Below are 25,940 nucleotides of genomic sequence, written 5' to 3'. Positions count from 1 at the left end.
ATACTTTTTTTATACACTTTTGATGTCATACAAACTATGTGATGAACAAATGTAAATATAATATTTTACCAATGTAATGGTTGTGTTTTCTTTGATTACTATTATACAATTGTTGTGGTACTATACTTACATCCTCCGTCCCCGAATGTTTCCGCCGTTCCAGTTTGGGGGTGTAATAGATTGGTATCAGAGCATTGTTTATAGTGAACTAAGTATATATCAAACCTTACAAGATATACAACTATAAACACTATGGGGCCGAAGCGCTCTGAACTAAAAGTATACGTTTAAAATATAAGTATTTTATAAGAAGTATATAGTATACATACATACTAGAAACAATATCACAATAAGAACAAAACAAAAGTATTTAGATATTGGACACTACGGTTAAACATGGATAGTTATGTAATCATATTTGGGATAAATATAGCCTGATCAACTATATTTATTTGAGATACGACCAACATGTGTTTGGGAGGATTGTGGTGTTGCAGGAAGACTAAAACTTACCAAACTCTATACAAAGGAAACAATAGAACCAAGCATAGAGTTAAAATACTACAAGAGTATTTTATGACACTATAACACTATATAGATTCATTACAAGTATTGCTAATTCTCACAATTGAAAAAGTAGCGATTATTTACTTATTTTAGTAAATCTCTATTGTAAATCGCTAGTAGAGCACTATAGAAATCAAGTTATGATACGTTTAGTACTAAGATATATCTTGTTCAATAATAACTGACACATGACCATTATAAAGGACTTATCGTCATTTCCTATTGAATATTTTTAGAAACAGATGCCTCCGAAGAAGTCCAATAGGAAGAAAACCAACCCTCCAACAAATCCACCACCGCCACCCCCTCCTCAGTATGACCCTGCTGTTTTCCAAGCATCAGTGACAGCTGCCGTGGCTGCCTTTATGTCGCAGATCCACACAAGTGGTACTAGCGGGGCGGGTAGTGGTGCCAACCCTTCCAACCAAAGAGATAGTCATGGGCACCCAAGGGAGTTCTCCTACAAGGATTTCACTAATACTAAACCTAAATCATTCGATGGAACCAGAGGTGTCATTGCTTTAACCCGATGGTGAAGACCGAATCAATATTCGAAATCTTCACATGTCCTGAAGCGAGTAAAGTGAAATTTGCAGCATGCACTTTCATAGATTGAGCCCTCACTTGGTGGAACAGCCAAGTCAAGTCCCTGACTCTCCCTATAGCCAATGCTATGAGTTGGGACAATTTAAAAGAACTCATGTTAGCAGAATATTCCCCGAGGGGCGAGATGCAAAAACTAGAGCATGAGCTCTATAGCCTGAAGATGAAGGGCTCGAATATTGCTGCATACACTGCTAGGTTCAGTGACCTGGCTCTTCTATGCCCCGGGATGGTCACCTCGAAGAGTAAAAAGGTGGAAAGATACATCTGGAGATTAACACCCCTGACTGAAGGAAATGGCCTAACATCCAATCCACTAACTTTCGATAGTGCAAAGAATTTGGCATAGACGCTAATAGATCATGGAGATCGCCAAGACTCCATGACAGTTATCCCTGAGAAGTCCATGGAAAGTAGTGGCAAGAACAAATTTTGGAACAAGAGAAAAGGGCAGTCATCTCAAGACCCTCAAAGAAGCAGCAAAGAATGGCAGTCCACACTGCTACCATTCCTGCTGCGATTCCCACTACTCAAGCACCTACCAATCGATATGTTGGGAACCTCCCGAAATGCAACACATGTAACTTCCACCATAATGGACCTTGTCGAGAGTTGCAATGCAACAACTGCAGCAAAAAAGGTCACACAACCCGATTCTATAAGATGCCAGTGCAACCAACCAATCATGCCCCTAGAGGAGGAGTAAGCCAAGCTTGCTATGGGTGTGGTGAAACTGGGCACTACAAGAGGGATTTCCTGGAGGCATGAAATGCTGGAAACACAGGAAGAGTACTGGTAATGGGTCCAGAGGAGGCAGTAGTGGACCCCATAATAGTCACAGGTGCGTTCCTTCTCGATAATTCTTATTCATGCATACTATTTGATAGTGGTGCGGAGAGGAGCTATGTTAGCCATAAATTTAAGCACTTACTCAAACACAAACCACAACCACTACGCAAAACATTGACCTTCGAGATGGCTAACGGGAAGAAAGAAAGCACTAACGACATATTCATAGGTTCTACTCTCACACTATACGACTATTCTTTCTAAATCAACCTTATGTCAATCTCCATAAAAAGCTTCGACGTCATTATTGGAATGGACTGGTTATGTCCTCATCGTGCGTACATCCTTTGCTGTGAAAAATCCATTCTCCTCGATCTGCCAAGTGGCGAAACCTTCATTATTTACATCGACAAACTCAGTTCGAACCTTCGCATCAGTTCATGCATCAAAGCCTAAAAATACCTACAAAAAGTGTGTCATGCATTCCTAGTCCATTTTACAATGAAAACAAGAAGTAAAAGACCTCGAGAGCATTCCCGAAGTCTGTAATTTTCTTGATATCTTCCCCAAAGATCTACAAGGAGTTCCTACTGAGCGTCAAGTAGAGTGCCGAATGGACTTAATTCCTGGAGCTACCCCTGTAGCCAAATCCCTGTATCGCCTAGCGCTGGCAGAAATGCAAGAACTATCCAGCCAATTAAATGAACTGCTCAGTAAGGGATTCATTAGGCCGAGCTCGTCACCCTGGAGAGCATCGCTCTTGTTTGTGAAAAAGAAAGACGGATCGTTCCTCATGTGCATAGACTACCGCGAACTGAACAAGCTCACTGTTAAGAATCGATACTCTCTCCTGCGAATATATGGCCTCTTAAAATCAACTCCAAGGAGCCAGATACTTTTCAAATATAGACCTGAGATCGAGGTATCACCAGTTACGAGTCCATGAGAATGATGTTCCCCAGAAAACATTTCGAACTCGTTATGGTTAAATTCGTGATAGTTTTCATAGATGATATACTTATCTATTCCCGAAGCAAGGAAGCACATAGTCAGCACTTGAGATGAGTATTAGAAAAGTTAAGGATGGAAAAGCTTTATGCGACATTCTCAAAGTGTGAATTTTGGATTAGGATGTAGCAACCTGTTATTTCAGGTCAATGTAATGACTAAAAGTCGAGTCTTGTAACCTCTTTGTAAAGTAATAAGCATATCATCGAAAATGAAATGTTCAAAAAGCTCTGTTTGGGTACACTATGTGGTAGATATCGTGATAAGCTTTCCAAAAATATAGATAACGTTAAAATCCTAGTTATAACGAAGGAGTTATGACCAATCAAAGATTCGTAACGCTACCGGTAAAGCGCTGTTAAGCATAAAACGATAAATCTCAATAAAATAATTTTTAGCCATAGGCATCTAAATGAAAGTTGTAAATATAACCAGAGTCTCCCGCTTGGAGAGCGTGCCAAATGTGTATAGATCTATACGGGAAGTCATGATCACGTTCCCTGACTGTTAGCTACAGTCCTTTGGGTGACAGTTTGTCATAAACGTTCTGACGCCTGAAGACCGTCGCCACATGCATATTACGTTTAGTATGGTTATAAAACTCACCGGATATACAATTGTTATGGTATTCTGCATTTATGAAAGGGTAGCTATTAAAACTATCCTTCATCTAACAAGTGCGATCTTCTTATAGCTTTATTATATAAAACTATGCCTCAACCTTTAAGCATGTCAGTTGCTTTCGATTTTCGGTCTTGGACATTAGAGACTGCCTTTTACTTTAGGAAAATAAGGGATTTTCTTGTATCTAAAACAATCAACTAATAGGAAAATAAGGGATTTTCCTGGTTCAACTATTTACAATACACAACGCGAACATTCATATGCATTTCATACTTTTATAAGAAAATAAGGGATTTTCTTGGAAAACGCACGAACTTTGGAATGGCATACATTTTCTCAAAACCGCTTATGAACTCGCCAACTTAATTGTTGATACTTTTTCTTTGATATAACTTGTATTCTCAGGGAACCGCTAAGCAGGTTTGGAAATCATCTTTTGGGGATTAACGTTCTGGCGTTAATGACTTCTTTTGAAACGTGTTATTGTATTTATATTTTGAATATGTAACAACTACGATTATGTAAACACTTTTAAATATTTATATATTTGGTGGTGTGTACTTTCCTTACTTTGCATTTGTTATGATACCGAATATGACGTCCTCCGCCCTCGAACATTTCCGTCGTTCTGGTTTGGGGGTGTGACAGATTGGTATCAGAGCTTTGTTTATAGTGAATTAAGTATATCAAAACCATTTTTGGTATACAACTATAAACAGAACTGGGCAAAAACACTATGAATAAGAGTCATACTTTTAAAATAAAATTTATTTAATTTTGTTGTAAAGTAGGCATGCATTCATTTCATATTAATAACAGGGTCAGTATCATAATTAAAACAATATAGAAGTATTATAGATGAGTTGTACAATACAGGTATGCCTTGCGATATGTAATCGGGACTAGGATGAATATAGTCTGATCAACTATATTTGTCCGAGAGCCGACCAGCATATGCCAGGGGATAGCTACAATGGACAACAAATCTAAAACTTACCAAACTTATCAACCTTAGAATCAAACCTAACATTTAGAATACTATAGGAGTATTTTATGCATACCACAAGTTTAACTTTGATGTGTAACCTTATGTGCCTTAGTTCTAGACAATCCTTATCTCCCTATTCTCGTACAAACACAATGGATGGATTCTACCTACTAGGAGACCCCTACTACTCGAACCAAGATAGTGGAGAAGGGATAGAAAATGATCCAGAAGAAGAAATGCAAGAAGAATCAGACTCAGATCCCGAGGACAATAACCTAACCTTATCAGCTCCAATTCAAAATCCTAATCCTCGACGGGAATTTCATGGCTTGACACCTCTATGGGCAACCAACCTGAATAGGTGGAGTCACGAACAGGATCAACCCCTTCCATACAATGGAGACCGAAGATTTTACAATCTAAGCAAGGGAGGCTCAGCAGACAGAGTCCTTCCTATATTGGTTTGCCGAATTGCTCGCATTGTTGAACAAGGAAGGACAAACATCCATCGAACAAAGGAGAATGATGCGAACACTGGATTCAATACAGTTCGCATCCGACAGTTAGGATTAGCTCACGGGAGAGTCGTAAATCAAAATGAAGCTTGGCATAGAGAGCTAACTGAAAATCAAACTGAAGTCAGGGAACTTAGAGCACGCTAGGCAAGGTATGAAATGCGTTTGCTCGAGATGGAACGTCAGTTGGCAGGTCAAAAGGCTCAGCAGAACAGTTCCCGCCGCTAGTAAAGAATACTCTACTCACTCCTTCTTTTGGGTTGTGAAATAACCTTAGTATGTACTCTAAGTAGTACTCTTTTCATGTAATTATTCCTGTCTAGCAAGTACTGTCTCGTTATGTCTTTGTACTGTCAGGTTTCCCTGTGTGGTATATTATAGACATATGCCAAGGTTAAGTTTTTCCGAATTCTATGTAACTTTTGTACCAACTATTATGACAAACCTCTTGTTTCCTTTAAAGATTATCTTTATCAATCCGCGCTTTGGCTATGTAGGTAGTTAACGTCATGAACTGTTATAGCTACTCACTACACTATCCCTGTCGATCTAATCTATTGTAGTTCAACGTTACTGAACTCGACATCTCTGGCGAAGTCCAGGACATCAAGAGCGTGCCTGACGTATGCGAATTTCCCGATGTTTTTCCCAAAGATCTTCCAGGAATACCACCCGCGAGACAAGTCGAATTCAGAGTCGATCTGATTCCCGGAGCTACCCCAGTAGCCAAAGCGCCCTATCGATTAGCCCCAGCGGAGATGCAGGAGCTATCCAACCAACTGAATGAACTACTCAGCAAAGGATTCATCAGGCCGAGCTTCTCGCCTTAGGGAGCACCAGTGTTACTTGTGAAAAAGAAGGATGGAGCATTTAGGATGTGCATCGACTACCGAGAGCTCAACAAACTTACCATCAAGAACCAATATCCTCTACCACGAATTGACGACTTATTCGACCAACTCCAAGGAGCCAACTACTTCTCCAAGATCGATCTAAGATCGGGATATCACTAGCTGCGAGTCCTGGAGAGTAATATTCCCAAGATGGCCTTCCGAACAAGATACGGGCATTACGAGTTTGTAGTGATGCCGTTCGGACTAACCAATGCCCCTGCCGTATTCATGGACTTCATGAATCGAGCGTGTCTTCCATTCTTGGATAAATTTGTGATAGTATTCATAGACGACATACTCATTTATTCAAAGAGTAAAGAAGAGCAAACCGAACATCTGAGACAAGTCGTAGAGACATTACGAGCCGAGAGACTTTATGCGAAGTTCTCAAAAGGTGAGTTTTGGGTTAGGAAGGTGGACTTCCTAGGTCACGTGATCAGCGGAGAAGGAATCCACATGGACCCATCTAAGATCAAGGCTATCGAAAATTGGTCTGCACCAACTACACCAACAGAGATTCGCCAATTTCTAGGCCTTGTTGGTTATTATCGAAGGTTCATTCAGAACTTCTCTAGCATCGTAAAGCCTCTTACATCCTTAACTCAAAAAGATGTGACCTATAACTGGGGAGAAAAGCAAGATGCTGCATTTCAAACCCTAAAATAGGCCCTATGCAGTGCACCAATTCTTTCTCTTCCAGAGGGGATCGAGGATTTTGTGGTGTATTGCGATGCTTCAAACCAAGGGTTAGGATGTGTGCTAATGCAGCGAGGAAAGGTTATTGCGTATGCCTCACGACAACTAAAAACTCACGAAGTCAACTACACCACGCATGACTTAGAACTTGTAGTTGTCGTCTTCGCTCTAAAAATTTGGAGGCACTACCTTTACGGTACCAAGTGCACCATATTTACGGACCACAAGAGCTTCCAACACATACTCGACCAAAACGAGTTGAACATGAGACAACGACGTTGGGTCGAATTGCTCAACGACTACGAATGTAAGATTCGATACCATCTGAGAAAGGCGAATGTAGTGGCTGATGCCCTTAGTCGTAAGGAGTACTCTGGTCGAAGAGTGAAGTCATTCACCATGTCGATCCATTCCCATCTGTCGACACAAATCAAGGAAGCTCAAATAGAATCCTTGAAACCCAAAAACGTGACAGGTGAAACCCTTAGAGGGATGGACAAGAATCTAGAAATCAAGGGTGACGGAGTGCACTACCTCATGGACCGAATCTGGACACCAAAGTTTGGTGGGTTCAGAGAGATAGTTATGAACGAAGCACAAAAGACCCCATACTCCGTACACCCAGGTTCAGATAAGATGTATCTGGATCTCAAACAACTCTACTGGTGGCCAAACATGAAATCAGAAATTGCTATCTTTGTGAGCCAGTGCTTGACTTGCGCCAAGATAAAAGTAGAACACCAAAAGCCCTCAGGTCTACTCCATCAACATGAAATACCTGAGTGAAAATGGGAACAGATTTCCATGGACTTCATAACAAAATTACCCAAGGAAACTGATAAGATGGAAAAGCTAAAGAGAACCTACATCCGAGCGATCATGAGACTACATGGAGTGACGACGTCTATCCTCTCAGACAGAGACAGTAGATTCACTTCCAGATTCTGGCATATGTTGCAAAAATCCATGGGAACAAGGTTGGATATGAGTACAACCTATCACCCGCAAACTGACGGATAGAGTGAGAGAACGATCCAAACCCTAGAAGACATGTTGCGAGCATGTGTAATCAACTTTGGTAAAGCGTGGGATGTTCACTTACCATTAGTCGAGTTCTCTTATAACAACAGTTATCATACTAGTATCAAGACTTCTCCATTTGAATCCCTCTACGGCCGTAAGTGCAGATCACCTCTGTGTTGGGCGGAAGTAGGCGACACACAGTTGGCAAAAGGTCTAGTCATTGGTCCGGAGATCATTAGAGAAACAACTAAAAAGATCGTTCGAATTCGAGAACGTCTGAAAGCCTCGAGGGATAGGCAAAAGAGTTATGTTGACAAAAGACGAAAACCCTTGGAATTTCAGGTTGGTGACCGCGCCCCAATCTGACTTCGTATGAGGAAGTTATGATTTTTCGAAGTTTCTGACTTAGCAGTAGACAACTAAAAGGTCGAAATAGAGATCGAGCGGTCTTTAGCCGACACAACCTAAACGAAATTTGAAGACCTCGACAATAGGAGTACAACAGTCAAAAGTCTGACGAAAATGGACATCAGATGAAGGAGTTATGGAATTTAAATGGACTTTTCCAGGTCCGACCTGTTAAAAATAATATAATAAAAATAAATTCAAAATTAGCCGACGAAGTCTAAACGAGAGTTATAGAGCCTTTTCACACCTACGCGTGCATATCAAGAACGTTGAAATCGGAGCTCATACGCAAAAGTTACAGATTTTACAAGTTCGGGACACAAAATCTGAGGCTGACTCAGCCTCACGAAGTGAGGGGACCATGCTCACGACGTGAGCTCGTGATTGATGGGTTCTAGAGTGTTAGCCACGTCAAATCGTCGAAGAGGATCATGCTGACTAAGCCTCACGATGTGAGGATCCAAAACTCACGACGTGAGACCCTAAATCAGCCCCTATAAATAGAAGCTTAAGGGTGCCGGGTTTGGTGCTCATTTCTTTCCTTCTAAGTGTTGTTACTCTGCGTGATTACCTCGATAAGCCTTCCCGAAGCCCCGTTTTTTCATACTCGAGTCCCGAAGGAAGTTCTACACTCCCGAGATCCCCGAGAATCCTAAGATTTCAACTCTCTCTAGTCGAAGTTCTGCTCGATTCTTCTCTTGACTACTTCAAAACAACCACTTCAATCAAGTGAGTTCATACCCCCTTTTATACATCTTCAGATAATTTATAATGTACTTTTAATACATTTCGGGGTAGAATACAAGTAAACACCCGGTTAATCTCGAGTGAAAACGTGAAAACTCTTGTTATACCTTGAATGCACTAGATTTATACAGAATGCATAGTGGCCAGGGTAGCCATCCTTGTTAAACCATTTTATGCATTCAAAGAACTTATGATTTATGCTTTGTCAAACATTGTTAAAGAGGATAAACATTGTATACAAAACTATCACTTTAATATAGACTTAGTTGAAAATCCGTGAGACAATTACATATTTAATGCTACCTTTTTGGGAAAGGCACTACCTAAAGTCCTGCCTATTATAACCAGAGTCTCCCGTTTGGAGAGCGTGTCAAATATTTATAGATCTATACGGGAATTCATGATCTCGATCCCTGACTGTTAGCTACAGTCCTTTGGGTGATAATTTTTCATAAACGTTCCAACGCCTGAAGACCGTCGCCATAGGCATATTATGTGTAGTATGGTTATAAAACTCATCGGGTATACAATTATTATGGTATTCTGCTTTTATGAAAGGTTAGCTATTAAAACTATCCTTCATCTAACAAGTGCGATCTTCTTATATCTTTATTATATAAAAGTATGCCTCAACCTTTAAGCATGTCACTTGCTTGCGATTTTCGGTCTTGGACATTAGAGACTGCCTTTTACTTTAGGAGAATAAGGGATTTTCCTGTATCTAAAACAATCAACTAATAGGAAAATAAGGGATTTTCTTGGTACAACTATTACAATAGACAATGCGAACATTCATATGCATTTCATAATTTTATAAGAAAATAAGGGATTTTCTTGGAAAACGCACGAACTTTGGAATGGCATACATTTTCTCAAAACCGCTTATGAACTCAGCAACTTAATTGTTGACACTTTTTCTTAGAAATAACTTGTATTCTCAGGGAACCGCTAAGCAGGTTTGGAAATCATCTTTTTGGGATTAACGTTCTGGCGTTAATGACTTCTTTTGAAACATGTTATTGTATTTATATTTTGAATATGTAACAACTACAATTATGTAAACACTTTTAAATATTTATATATTTGGTGGTGTGTACTTTCCTTACTATGCAATTGTTATGATACTGAATATGATGTCCTCCACCACTGAACGTTTCCGCCGTTCTGGTTTGTGGGTGTGACATAGGAAGGTAAACTTCCTTGGTCACGTGGTCGGCGAAGAAGGAATACACGTGGACCCTTCCATAATCAAGGCGATCGAGAACTGGTCAGCACCCAGAACGCCTTTAGAAATCTGTCAGTTTCTAGGACTTGCTGGCTACTACCGTAGGTTCATACAAAACTTCTCCAGAATCGCTAAACCGCTTACTACACTGACTCAGAAGGGTGTAGGTTTTAGTTCGGGAGAAAAACAAGACACTGAGTTCCAAAGACTGAAGCAAGCCCTGTGCAGCACACTTATCTTGTCTCTTCCAGAAGGGACAGAAGATTTCGTAGTATACTGCGATGCATCCAATCAGGGGCTAGGCTGTGTGCTTATGCAGCGAGGAAAAGTTATTGCTTATGCCTCGAGACAACTAAAGACACATGAGGTCAACTACACCACTCATGATCTTGAGTTAGGATTAGTAGTGTTTGCTCTTAAGATCTGGAGACATTACCTATATGGTACCAAGTGCACTATCTTCACCGACCACAAAACCCTTCAACACATCTTGGATCAAAAAGATCTTAACAAGAGACAACGATGATGGGTAGAGCTACTAAATGATTACCAATGCAAAATTCGCTATCATCCCGGTAAAGCCAATGTAGTAGCCGATGACCTTAGTCGAAAGGAGTACTCAAGTTGAAGCGTGAATGCACTAACCATGACAATCCATGCACATCTATCCACTCAAATCAAGGAGGCTCAGTTAGAAGCCTTGAAGTTGGATAAAGTGCCAGTTGAAGCCTTAAGAGGAATAGAGAAAAAAATAGAAATCAAGGATGACGAAGTTCATTACTTCATGAATCGGATCTGGACACCGAAGATTGGTGGATTCCGAGAGGTTGTTATGAATGAAGCCCACAAGACACAATACTCCGTTCATCCAGGTTCAGATAAACTATATATATGGATCTCAACAAACTCTATTGGTAGCCATACATAAAAGCCGAGATTGCTACCTTTGTGGGCAAGTGGCTAACTTGTGCCAAAGTCAAGGTAGAATATCAAAAGCCCTCAGGTTTAATTTAACAGCCAAAGATACCTGAGTGGAAGTGGGAGCGGATTACAATGGATTTCATAACCAAGATGCCCAAGACCTTTGTGGTCATGACGCTGTTTGGGTAATCGTCGACATATTAACAAAGTCCGCCCACTTCCTACCAATTAAGGAGATATACAAGATGGAGAAATTGACCAGAACTTACATCAAAGAGATTGTACAACTGCACGGTGTGCTAATCTCTATAATATATGATAGAGATAGTAGATTCACCTCAATATTTTGGCAGTCGCTACAGAAATCTCTGGGGACTAGGCTGGACATGAGTACAGCCTGCCATCCACAAACCGACGGGGAGAGTGACAGAACTATACGAACCCTAGACGACATGCTGAGAGCCTTTGTGATTGACTTTGGTAAAGCATGGGACCCATTTTTCACTAGTCGAGTTTTCATACAACAATAGCTACCACTCTAGCACAAGGTTGCCCCATTCGAAGCCCTATATGGCCGCAAGTGCAGATCCCCTTTGCGTTGGGCCGAAGTAGGAGACATGCAACTAGCTAGAGGCCAAGTTCCTAACAGCACTCTCACTGGCCTGGAGATCATTCGGGAAACCACATAAAAGATTATCCAAATCTGAGAACGATTAAAAGACTCTAGAGATAGACAAAATAGCTACACAGACGAGAGATGAAAACCCTTGGAATTCAAGGTTGGTGACCGTGTTCTTTTAAAGCTATCACCTTAGAAGGGCCTGATACACTTAGGGAAGCGTGGAAAACTAAATCCAAGGTACATAGGACTGTTCGAAATCCATGCTAGAGTCGGCCCAGTAGCTTACAAACTCCGTCTACCACGAGAACTTAAGAACATACACCCTATCTTCCACGTGTGAAATTTAAAGAAGTGTGTTTCCGAAGAAAATCTTATGATTCCACTCAACGAGATCGAGGTAAACAAGAGTCTTAACTTTGTGGAAGAACTAGTAGAAATTATGGATGTGGTAGTCAAACGAATGAAACAAAGTCACATACCAATAGTGAAGGTTTACTGGAATGCCAAGCGGGGACCTGAATTCACTTGGGAGCGAGAGGATCAAATGAAACAAATGCACCCACACCTTTTCCCTATTCCTTAATGTACTCACTATAGAAAGAATTTAAGACGAAATTCCCTCTAACAGGGGGATGATGTAACAACCCGTTATTTTTCAAGTCAAACTCTATAAATAAAATTTGAGGTTTTGTTAAATTCGTTAATTTCATGAGGGTTAGAATATGGTTTAAATTATATAAATGATGTTTTTATATAAGTATTTGGAATAAAATACACTTAGAAATCAATGTTTTCCCTTGGAACTGAAAACCCTGGGACCGAAAACCTCTTTTCGGCCGAGAACCCTCTAACCGGAAACTAATTACGGTCAAAATCTCTTTTCCGGCCGAAAACCCAATCGTGTATAAGTTTTTCATTCGACAACTTAATCATTTCTCACCTTTTACACTCGAAACACTCGCATTTTGCTCCCAAGGATCATCGAAGAACATTCAAACCTTCAAATCTTCATATTTTCACCAAGAACACCAAGAACAGCCTTCAAATCTTCAAGCAGCCAAAAACTCTAAGACTGAGAACTCATTTTCGGCTGAAATCTCTCCAAGACCGGAAATTGATTTCGGTCAAGGGATTATGGTGAAGTACAAATCGAACCCGCCCCCAACCTTTCACAGTTGTACGATTCTCGGTAATCATTATTAACACAAAATAAGTGTTGTCTAACACTTTAATTAATGGTTTCTCTAATTAAAATAAAATTATGTGTTTCATTATTATTAGGATACCATTAATTCCGCATACGCTATTTCAAGGATCATCTCTACAGTTCCACAATCCTGATTCGAATGTGCGCTAGATGTGAGTTCATACCTCTATGTTTTCACTGTTTTCAATATTTTAGGGGGGGGGGGGGGGGGAGGGAATACAAGTAAAACACAAGGACTTTTGTGTTAATATACAAAATGGTTTATTGCTTCATTTTAACAAAATATGTTCATATATATTTATATATAAAGAAGGTTTAAAAGACTTAGAAATGGAAACTCCGCCCTAAATCATGTTCCCCATATGGTTGTGGGTTTAGAATAGAATTTTTTATTCGACCGTCTTTTCACCCTTACTTATATATTGGGAATATATGTGAATATATAAATATTGTTTACCCTTTTGTAACATGCTGAGCAAGAGGGGATTTTATACAAATCTTTTATCATTACTTATACACACTGATATCTTACAAAGGTTTTCATCTGATTACAAAACATACATTCAAACTATAATAGGTATAGTTTGGGAAATACTACACTATTTTACATGCTCAACGAACGCTATACGGAAATAAGAATATAAACTGTAATAGGTATAGTTTATGGAACTCTACTCTAATTTATTAATTCAAGGGTACACTACTAAATGATTACTTAAATATAATTATTTACATTACTTAGTACACTATTACAAGGTAATACACACAATTTCAAGTACAAGAGAACACTACTACACTATACGTAAACTAGTTAATACATGGTTGTGAGGCACTACTTCGGGGTACCCATCAGGGTACAGTACTAAGTCCTATAAATTATAACCAGAGTCTCCTGGAAGGAGAACGTGAATTTTTGTATAGATCTATACAGGACTGACAATCCCGCACCTGAGCTACTTGCAACAGCTAGGTCGGCAGGCCTGGGGTGACAAATTTCATAACATTCTGATGCCTAAAGAATGTCGTAGAGGCCACTAGTCATATCAAGCATGGTTATATTAAACTTAAAATAGTATCAACTAAAGTATTAGTTTACGGGATTAACACTACTTTAAAGGTTTTATTTTAATTAATGAAACTCTCGTAAACTACTTTACACTACAGACCACTACTTCACACTATAGCTGGTGGATTCCAGACATTCATACAAAAAGGTATTCTATACAAACACCATGACTATGATACACTACCTTATTAAGTACACGGTACACTAGTACAACATACATCATTCAAGAAACATTCATGACATAGTTTTATTTATCAATACGACTACATTTTACTAATACAGACTATGGTTTACTATTACAAATTACAACTCACTATTTCAAAGCACAGTTCACTATTTCATAATACAATAACTACATGCATTTTGGACTTAAGGTCTAAGTCTACATTTCATACACTAAAAGAAAATATTGGATTTTCTGGAAGTACACTATAACATATTTCAATGACAAATACAAGCTTTTCATCTCAAATATATACTTATGCACTCACCAACATAAATGTTGATATAATTTCAGAATCACTTGTATTCTCAAGGAACCAGTAGACAGGTTCACCCGCATGATTTTGAGAATACGGAGCTTTATAGAGTCTTGTCCTTTATACTTTTGTTATACACTTTTGATGTCATACAAACTATGTTATGAATAGATGTAAATACAATATTTTATCAATGTAATGGGTGTGTTTGCTTTGATTACTATTATACAATTGTTGTGGTACTATACATGACGTCCTCCGCACCCGAACGTTTCCGCCGTTCCGGTTTGGGGTGTGACAAATTGGTATCAGAGCATTGTTTATAGTGAACTAAGTATATATCAAACCTTACATGATATACAACTATAAACACTATGGGGCCAAAGCGCTCTAAACTAAAAGTATACTTTTAAAATATAAGTATTTTATAAGAAGTATATAGTATACATACATACTAGAAACAGTATCACAGTAAGAACAAAACAAAAGTATTTAGATGTTGGACACTACAGTTATACCTCGATAGTTATGTAATCATATCTGCGATAAATATAGCGTGATCAACTATATTTATTTGAGATACGACCAACATGTGTTTCGGAGGATTGTGGTGTTGTAGCAAAACTAAAACTTACCAAACTCTATATAAAGGAAACAATAGAACCAAGCATATAGTTAAAATACTATAGGAGTATTTTATGGCACTATAACACTATACAGATTCGTTACAAGTATTACTAATTCTCACAATTGAAAATCTGCGATTATTTACTTGTTTTAGTAAATCTCAATTGTAAATTGCTGGTAGAGCACTATAAAAATCAGGTTATGATACGTTTAGGACTAAGATATATCTTGTTTAATAATACCTGACTCATGACCACTATAGAGGACTTATCGTTATTTCCTCTTGAATATTTTTAGAAAACGATGCCTCCAAAGAAGTCCAACAGGAAGAAAACCAACCCTCCAACAAATCCACCACTGCCACCACCTCCTCAGTATGACCCTGCTGTTTTCCAAGCAGCAGTGACAACCGTCGTGGCTGTCGCTATATTGTAGATCCAAACAAGTGGTATTAGCGGGGCGGGTAGTCGTGCCAACCCTTCCAACAAAGGAGATAGTCACGGGCACCCAAAGGAGTGCTCCTACAAGGATTTCACGAATGCTAAACCTAAATCTTTTGATGGAACTGGAGGTATCATTACTTTAACCCGTTGGTTTGAGAAGACCGAATCAATATTCAAAATCTGTGCATGTCCTGAAGCGAGCAAAATGAAATTTGTAGCATGCACTTTCACAGATCGAGCCCTCACTTCGTGGACCAGCCAAGTCAAGTCCCTGACTCTCCCTATAGCCAATGATATGATTTGGGATGATTTAATAGAACTCAAGTTAGCAGAATATTACCTGAGGGGCAAGATGCAAAAACTAGAGCAGGAGCTCTGGAGCCTGAAGATGAAGGGCTCGAATATTGCTGCATACACTGCTAGGTTCAGTGACCTGGCTTTTCTGTGCCCCGGGATGGTCACCTCGAAGAGTAAAAAGGTGGAAAGATACATCTGGGGATTAACACCCTTGACTCAAGGAAATAGCCTAACATCCAATCCATTGACTTTCGATAGTGCAAAGCATTTGGCGTAGACGCTAATAGATCATTGAGATCGCCAAGACTCTATGACAGTTATCCATGAGCAGCCCAAGGAAAGTAGTGCAAGAAGAAATTTTGAAACACGAGAAAAGGACAGTCATCTCAAGAGCCCTCAAAGAAGTAGCAAACAGTGGCAGTGCACGCTGCTACCATTCCTACTGTTGTTCCCACTACTCAAGCACCTACCAGTCGATATGCTGGGAACCTCCTGAAATGCAACAAATGTCACTTCCACCATGATGGACCTTGTCGAGAGTTACAATGCTCCAACTGTAGCAAAAGGTCCACATAGCCCGATTCTATAAGATGCCAGTCCATCCAACCAATTAAGCCCTAAGCGGAGGAGTGAGCCCAACTTGCTATAGGTGTGGTGATACATACAGTTTCAAGTACCAGAGAACACTACTACACTATACGTAAACTAGTTAATACAAGGTTCTGAGGCAGTACTTCTGGGTACCCATCAGGGTACAGTACTAATTCCTATAAATTATAACCAGAGTCTCCTGGAGAGAGAACGTGAATTTGTATATAGATCTATATGGGACTGACAATCCCGCACCTGAGCTGCTTGCAACAGCTAGACCGGCACGCCTAGGGTGACAAATTTCATAACATTCTGATGCCTAAAGAACGTCGTAGAGGCCACTAGTCATATCAAGCATGGTTATATGAAACTCAAAATAGTATCAACTAAAGTATTAGTTTACGGAATTAACACTAGATCAATGGTTTTATTCTAATTAATAAAACTATAGTACACTACTTTACACTACATGCCACTACTTCACACTTCAGCTGGTGGATTCCAGGCATTCATACAAAAAGGTTTTTCATACACACACTATCACTACGATATACTACCTCACTAAGGATAGGGTACAATAGTACAACATACATCATTCAAGAAACATTCATGACATTTTTTTATTTATCACTAAGGCTACATTTTACTAATACAGACTATGGTTTACTATTACGAAGTACAACTCACTATTTCAAAGCACAGTTCACTATTTTAGAATAGAGTAACTACATGCATTTTGGACTTAAGGTCTAAGTCTAGATTTCATACACTAAAAGAAAATATTGGATTTTCTAGAAGTGCACTATAACATATTTCAATGACAAAGACAATCTTTTCATCTTAAATATATACTTATGAACTCACCAACTTAAATGTTGATACACTTTCAAAATGACTTGTATTCTCAGGGAACCAGTAGAGAGGTTCACCCGCAGGATTTTGAGAAAAAGAAGCTTTATAGAGTTTCATGTTTTATACTTTTGTTATACACTTTTGATGTCATACAAACTATGTTTTGAATAGATGTAAATATAATATTTTATCAATGTAATGGTTGTGTTTGCTTTGATTACTATTATACAGTTGTTGTGGTACTGTAGATGACGTCCTCTGCCCCAAACGGTTACGTCGTTCTGGTTTGGGGGTGTGACAGATTACCAATTATCTACCTATTATGATCAACTATCTAAGCCTACCAATTTATGAATGACAAAGCAATGATCATGGACAAGTTCAACATCAAATTAGAAATAGCACAATTGGACTATGAATGATTTTAGTTACTCTCCTATGATCAAGTTATACAACCAGGCACTAATTAAGACTAATTATGCTCCCTAACACAGTTACAGTTACTAGATTTAATTACTTAAACTAAGATGTGATTAATGCTAGCTCCAACTATTTAATTATCATAAAAATTAGGAGATACATTCATGCAATTAATATGATCAATTAACACATAAACTCTGATTTATAAGCAATATATACTAGAACTATAAGATTCTAGGGTTTATATATATATATATATATATATATATATATATATATATATATATATATATATATATATATATATATCAAACACAAGTAAAATCAAATATAATCATCCAATATTGAAATCAACACATATGGATCAAGTTCATCTTCACCAAATAGAAGTAAAAGGTGTTTAGCCTCTTATTATAGCAGAAAAACACATTAGATCTATGTAAAATAAGTTGGACATAAATTTAGTAAGCAAACCAACTTGATCAATGTTGAATTCTTCTAAATCTTCTTCAATCCTTAAGCTTCACTTCTATTTCGATATTCTTTTGGGTTTCTAAGAGTTCTTAGTTGCAATGAACCTCAGAAAACTGAATGAAACTCTTTGATTTCGACCTAATATACGAGCTTTTATAATTGTAGAAATCTGACCACCACGTCGTGGTTGAACGCCACGACGACGTGGTCTTCGAGTAAATCCCGTGTTTGCCAAGTAAACATTAAGATCATGAATATTTCATTCTCCACATCGTGGTCATGTCACCACGACATGGTCTTCAGTCATCTTCTTTTCTTCTTTTGTCTTTGCTCCCATTTCCTGCTTCCAGCTCCTCCTATGCTCCCTTTTTGTCCCGAGCAAGTCTTCGCCACTACAAAACATATTTTAGGCATAATAAGTATCTTTTGTTGCAAATTAAGCATAATACTAGCTAAAAGTATTTGAAATATGCATTAAATATGTAGTTAATTATGCACATATCAAAATACCCGACATTTGGCTTTTTCTTGCCCCCAAGCAAAACTGATTTTATTGTCATCATAACAAGACTTTAGCTACCAACGTCGCACAAGAGAATCCATTTTGAGCCTCTCCATTACTCCAAGACCGCAATTCATGTATTTGTGTCTATATTTTTCCTAAGAACTTCCCAATCCTAAATACTCAAAAACTTCATAAACACTTCCCCACTTCTTTTGAACAACGCTCATCTTATGCATCCCTCCGAATCCACCCCGAAAAAGCTATCTTAACCTGAAGGTATTTTTGGTTAAGCTCCCAAGCATACATATGTAAAAATAACCTTGAAAATAAAATTACAACAAGTAAAAATAAACTGAAAAATTGCCTTATTCTTGAGTCATCAATTTTTGAACTTTTCTTCATAATATTTCTTGATCTCCATGATTTTCTAGACGCTTATTCTTTCAACTTTTGCAATTTTTTTTATTTTTCTATTTTTTCTCACTTTTTTACTCAAAACTAAAAATCCGATAAAAATATATGCTTAAGCAAGGGAACTTAACTTCCACCCTTATTGGTTAGAGGTATTAGATAAAGGTGAAATGACTACATCATCTCTCCTGGATACATTTTTGGTACACAATGCTAAACATATTGCGACCCTCAAACTAAGAAAGGTCTTGTTTTTGTTCCATAATTTCACTAGGATAGGGAAGCCATAAATACACTATAACATATATATATATATATATATATATATATATATATATATATATATATATATATATATATATATATATATATATATTGGCGCAAATAAACATTGAAACTCTTATCGGATCATCCCGCACAATGCTAGCAACCGTGATCTCAACATAACAATTTTTTATACTAGGTTTAGTTTTAGATTATTGCTTCAAATCTTTCTAATAATTTTAAAAATTCTAGTCTTTTTTTTTCATTTTTTCAGAATGCTTGTTTTCCTATATTCAATCCCCTACCCCACACTTAAATGATGCAATGTCCCCACTGCATGCTAAAACAATAAAAGAACATCAAATTAAAGAGAGAGAATTGGAACAGATTCCTCTTGGGTAGTAGTGGGGAGATCGAATTCTAAAAGTGAGTGGAAAGATTGGACTTCTCATATAATTTTCGGAAATAATACTTCTGGACCTTCTTCTTGTGAATGCAAATCTGTTGTATCGTAATTAATCAAAGAACTAATCTTTAAATAAAGTGTGCTTAATCTCAAACACCATGTGGGAAATCAACACCATGATGTGGTGTAGAACTCGAAGTCATAAATGGCCGAGTAAAATAAGATTCCCACAACGTGGTCAAAGGATGCCACATCGTGGTTCAGTAAAATATAGTCACGATAAAATAAATTGCCACGACGTGGTGATGATGGTCACGTCTTTGTGTCTTCTCAGAGAATCATTAAAGAACCAAAGTAATTCATCGACTCTTCTTAATGTTTAAAACCATTCCCGATATATCTTTTCCAGTAAATATACTTCAAAATGCTCTTCTCTTCATCATGTGGGAACCGCACGCTTATCTGAAAACATGGTATTCAATGGTAATCTTCAAAAATTTCATGGCTTTTTCATCCTTTAAGCTCCTTCACAGCTTCACGTACTTTCTTCCTAATACTACAAAATATATTTAGAAGGCTAGAGAAACACATGATCAATTGGTTAGACTAAATAAAACTAAAGCAAAATAAACTAAAAATGAAATAGAAATTAAAAGGTAAAGAAAAATACAAACTCTAAAAACATCGGGTTGCCTCCCGCAAAGCAGTTCTTTTTGGGGAGTCGTGAGCCGGACTCCTTTCCACTCTATGTTGTTGCAGTTGGGAGTGGGATCTCCCTTTGCGCCTTCCATTTTTTCTTGTAAGATTAAACTCCTCTCTTGTATGCCTTCTTTGAATTCTCCTTCTTATTTTTACTTGCACTGTATTCATATTTGCGCTTTACCCCTTTACCTTGCTTCTTTGCTTTGTTTACCTTCTTTCCATATTTGTTAGGATCTTCCTTGTCTACCTCCATCTTGGCCATAGTTGGATCCTCTAAGTCCCTACCCATGTCTTCATTGATCATCTCCACTTCTTCATACACATCATCTTCTATTTTATAAACTTCTTCTTACTTTAAACCTTAGGTGTAGTAAATGCAATCACCTAACACATCAAGGGAATCAAGGCTCTTGGTTTCGATCATTTGACATTTTCACCATGGGACTCCTCCCAAACCCTCAACTCTTCTTCCCTCATTTTTTCAGTCGCAACTAGCTCATCAAAATCTTCTTCCATAGCCTCCATTTTTTACACTTCTTCTCTTGGCTCTTCATGTTTTACTTTTAGAATCATCTCAAAGGTAATCACATCATCTACCACACCAAGTGTGAGATTTGAGTCATATATATCCACTAATGCTCTTGCGGTACTCAAAAATGGTATTCCCAAAAATAATTGGATGTTCTTCATCCTCCTTCATGTCGAGAACCACAAAGTCAACTGGAAAAAACAAACCTTCCCAGTTTTACTCATAAGTCTTTAATGATTACTCGTAGGTATGTGGTCGAGTGATCTGCCATTCGAATGGTCATCCTTGTGTCTTGTAGCTTTAGTAATCCGAGATTTTGGTAGAAAGAGTATGGCATGAGGTTAACGCTCGCCCCTAAATCGGACAAAGCATTAATAAAAGTTGAATTAGAAAATCACAAGGAAATATGAGTTGACATGGATCTCCCATCTTGATTGGTAATCCTTTGATAATCACGGATAAACACAACTCATTAAGAACTATTATTGAGGCCTCTTCCAACTCTTTTCTATAGGTCTTTACATCTTTTGCAAATTTGCAAGTATCTCCATTGATTTTAGGAATGGGGCGTTAATCTAGAGTGAGTGCACTTGTTCCATAAATTTCCTTTGTTCGGACTCTAGAGAATGTTTTATTTCTTGAGATGGGAATGGCAAAGGAGACTGATACGAATAACTATAGACATGATGCTACTGATGCCAATGTGAGGAATCATCAAGATTCTAGTAAGATCATAGAGACTCAACTTGGGCAATTTCCCACACTTGTCAATGAAAGATTGCCACCTAAAAATCAAGACTCAAAGTCACAACCTCATGTCATGATGATCTTGTTGGGTTTTGAGCATACTAACACTCCTTTGGTATACATGCAACCCTAAATACCTTGGGTCTATGTTTTCTCTATTCTACTTGCATATATCAATTTCCAAGGTATTTATCCTAACTAGCATATTATAAAGTACAAGTAATATAAAATCTAGTAGAATTACATACCTTTTGTTGGTGCTTGATTCCATGGAGCTCAAGAGCCTAGTGCCCCAAATGTGACACCTCAAATGGTTCACACAACACCAGGAACGTTTGTAATAACCATGAGAGAAGATATGAGTCTTATCACTCTATGAAATTGGCTTGCCCTTGATGTTGTCCACTAGTGCCAATTTCACCAACCAATGGGGTATTTATATAGTGTGCACATTAGGGTTACACCATGTAACCTATGACTTTACCTATTCCTTATGCTCCATGGGTTTTAACCTCCATGGAGTATCCATGGGCCACCACATGGGTTAAACCAAACATAAGGAATCATGGATCATTAGCCCAAATATATAAGAATCAATGATTTACACAATCAATCCCCATATATTTAATTAGTCTCTTTTTTATCTCTAAATTAATTCCAAATTAATTCTTGATCAATACTAATTAAATAATATGATTTCATATTAATATATTAGCACTTATAATATATTAATATGTCATAAATATCTTCTTCTCATTAAAAGGTCTACCCAAATGTTCCGATGCCATGCAACCCAAATGGACAATGCTAGGTCGGGTCAAGTATATACCAATTATAGTTATGGACTTAGACACTAATCCAACAGTCTCCCACTTGGATAAGTCTAATAACTATTATTTCAAGTATGACTTCACAACCTGACCAGCAATCGTAGCTCTTAAAAGTTGTTGCCGAACTCTGAACAAATCAATGATGCGTCCATTAGATAAGTGATCATATATTCCTCCATTCTAGATATCATATGGACTGAGACATGGATTATAATCATTCTCTTTGTCCATTTTTTGTTTCCTGATTTTCGATTTATGACGACCAACTAACTGAACAAATCAAATCAGTACACGCTTGGCCAAGCACTTAGGGGTGCCATCACTAAATCATCGAGGGGCCCACAAATATCGCTTTTATCCCGAAGGTAAAAGGAATGGAAAAACTTCGACTCATATGCTTGTGCTGAATACTTGTTGAATCATACACAAAGGCACGTTTTATAACATCGAGTTACCAATTCCTTTTCGTGCAATCAATGTATAACCAACTCATAGTCAGCAACTCTTATCTCTAGGTTTGAAAAATATAAGATATTATCGTCTCACGATTTAATCGTGATAAAATCCATGAAGTGAATCCAAATTAGTGTTGGTTGAATCCAATACTCAGGACTTACGAGCACTCATGAATGTTGTAGCAACCATTGCTATGTCTAATGCACACTAGACAAATCTTACAAGCCAGATTCATGACAATCTTATATCAATACCTACTTTCAAAGTATGATTGACTGTGGAGAGTTTGAATAACTTAGTCATTCGGGAAGAATGACCTAGTTATTCTAGAAGTCAAAACAAGCAAAATGAAACACAAGAATAATACTTAATCCTATATGGTCCCAAACTCTTAAGTGTAAATAAAAACCCTTTTACCTAAGCACCATATTGATTACTCATTATCCATTGTTTCAATTTATCAACTTAATACTTGAATTGAAATAATAGTCATGGCATGCACCAAGAATGCATACTATGTTCGTCCAAGCACTAGCTATGCCATACTCCAAGTATGCACACTATGTTTACATATGGTCGTCTCTTTGTGAAATAGATCAACTGACAATATTTCAATGATGTTTGTTTCACAATTCCAATCCTTATTGTAAATGTAGGAATACCAAACTCTTGCCATCTACTATAATTTGTTAAATTCTAAACTTATATGCAATGATCCCCTTGTAATGACTATGCACAAAAGTCACAAAGACTTGGCAACATACATTATAGAGTATTTCAATGAAAAACAATCCCATGGAAATGAAATCTCAAATTCAAAGTTCATTCCTTTGGACATCCTTCTTTGCATTAAGTTTTTTAATCTTACATAGATTCAAAGAATAACTTCCACCTATGGAAAAAATTCCACATTCCATCTTGACTATCATTTATGAATAAGAGTTGCCTCCTTTAAGAATATGTCAATATGGTCCTTCCAAAATTCAAAGTATACTTCCAACTGTCCCTGAGCAACCAATATTTGGTAAACTTTAGACTGTTCTCGACAATTGCTTAATCATTTTAGTCATATCCACTTCTATTCATTTTTCTCTCCTAATGTTCTAGGCATTTGGAAAATTTAGAATGGATAAATATTATAGCACAAATAATCAAACCTATACCCAAAGCATATGGGACATGATTCATGCTATAAAAATTTTATTTGCCATGTTCTCACAGTTCGAACTATGAAGAGGTATGCCGTAATCATAATTGAATTTTGAGAACACAACATATATAGAATTTCCTTATGTCGAACCTTTCCAACATAACATTCATATGTATATATATCCTTGACTAAAGTTGATTAAAATCTCAATCTAAGCTTGTAGAATTGGAATAAAGTATAAAATCCTCTCCCTTAATTATAGGAAAACAACTTTTCAAAGTGAATTGAAACTTTTGTTTTCTATAATTAACATTGCTAACTTGCAACATAATCATCATGCTCCCACTAGCATAATGATTATTATCTTACTAGCATAACACTTATGCTCCCACTAGCTTTGACATGTACTCAAAAATCAGCTGGACTTCTAGAAAAACAATCCTTTATTGACTGTCTTACCAAAGTTTAGATTTCAGATACGAGATGCTTTGATAAAACTTTATCAAAATCATACGCCTTTCTTTAGATAGCTCACATGTTTGTCTAGACCTTTTGCAATTCTCACTAGTTAGTGTGTCGGTTAACTACACACGCTCCACTAACTATATGAGAATGCAAATATCATAACTACTATCTACTTAAAATCTTCTTAGTGAAAGCGTTTCCTCACCATCATTTTGTCACACCCCGAAAACCAAAGGCGGAAACATTTCCTGGGTTGACTCCACGTTGAGTATCAAATCCAATGCAAATACTAATCAAAGTAAACAACCATTACATTACATATATTTGAAAGTTTACATTTGTTTCAAAAGTAAATTGTACAAGTGATACATATTATATATATGAACAAAATGAGACGAGTCTTCTGCGCCCTCCGTCTTCACCAAAAGATATCACCGGGTACCTGTCTAACGTGGACCTGAGAATACAAGCGGTTTGAAAATTAGCATAAAGCTGGTGAGTTCATAAGATGTTTGTTTTCTGAAAATGTATCAGTTTCCTTTAGTTTTCCGAAAAGGTTTGTTATCCAAGAAAATCTCATATTTTCTTATGTAAAACAGTTTAAATATCCTTCATTACAGTTCAATTACGCGTTATATGTTACCCTAGGAAAATCCCATATTTTCTTAAATGTAAGACCGATTGAATATCACAGAGTGTAATTTAATACACAAAACTATATATTGAGAATCATGGGATTACTATCCCGAATTAGGTATAAAATACTTTAATTATACGTGAATTGTGGATGGAAAGTAGTTTGAAAACCTTGGGACTAACATCTCGTACTACATATAGATTTAATACCATGGGACTATCATCCCGGACTAGATACAAGATAGTTTGATAAAACCATGGGATTACTATCCCGAACTAGATATAAGATATTTTGATAAAACCATGGGATTACTATCCCGAACTAGATATAAGATATTTTGATAAAACCATGGGATCACTATCCCGAACTAGATATAGATTCTAACCATAGGAATAACATCCTGCAATAGATATGAAACCTATAGACTAAAAACCATGGGATTACCATCCCGTACTAGATATATATCCAAAACCAAAGTCGTGAATAAACTTATATTAATATGTATTGTGAGTCGGGTAACCATGCTAATACGACAACGAGACCTCCTTGACGTTTGTCAGACGTCGGACGATATCCAGAATTTGTCACCCCAGGCGTGCCCGCCTAACTGTAGCTAGCAGTTAAGGTGTGGGATTGTCAATCCCGAATAGATCTATTCACAAATTCCTCGCTCTCCCTCCAAGAGACTTTGGTTACACTTCCGGGGAGGATTTACTGATCATCCAAAAAGGGTAGTGACGAACTCACAAGCTA

The sequence above is a fragment of the Lactuca sativa genome, chromosome 8 (assembly GCF_002870075.4).
Source record: "Lactuca sativa cultivar Salinas chromosome 8, Lsat_Salinas_v11, whole genome shotgun sequence".
Taxonomy (NCBI): Eukaryota; Viridiplantae; Streptophyta; class Magnoliopsida; order Asterales; family Asteraceae; genus Lactuca; species Lactuca sativa.
The sequence above is the reverse complement of the archived record's forward strand: the minus strand, read 5'-3'. Positions refer to the sequence as shown.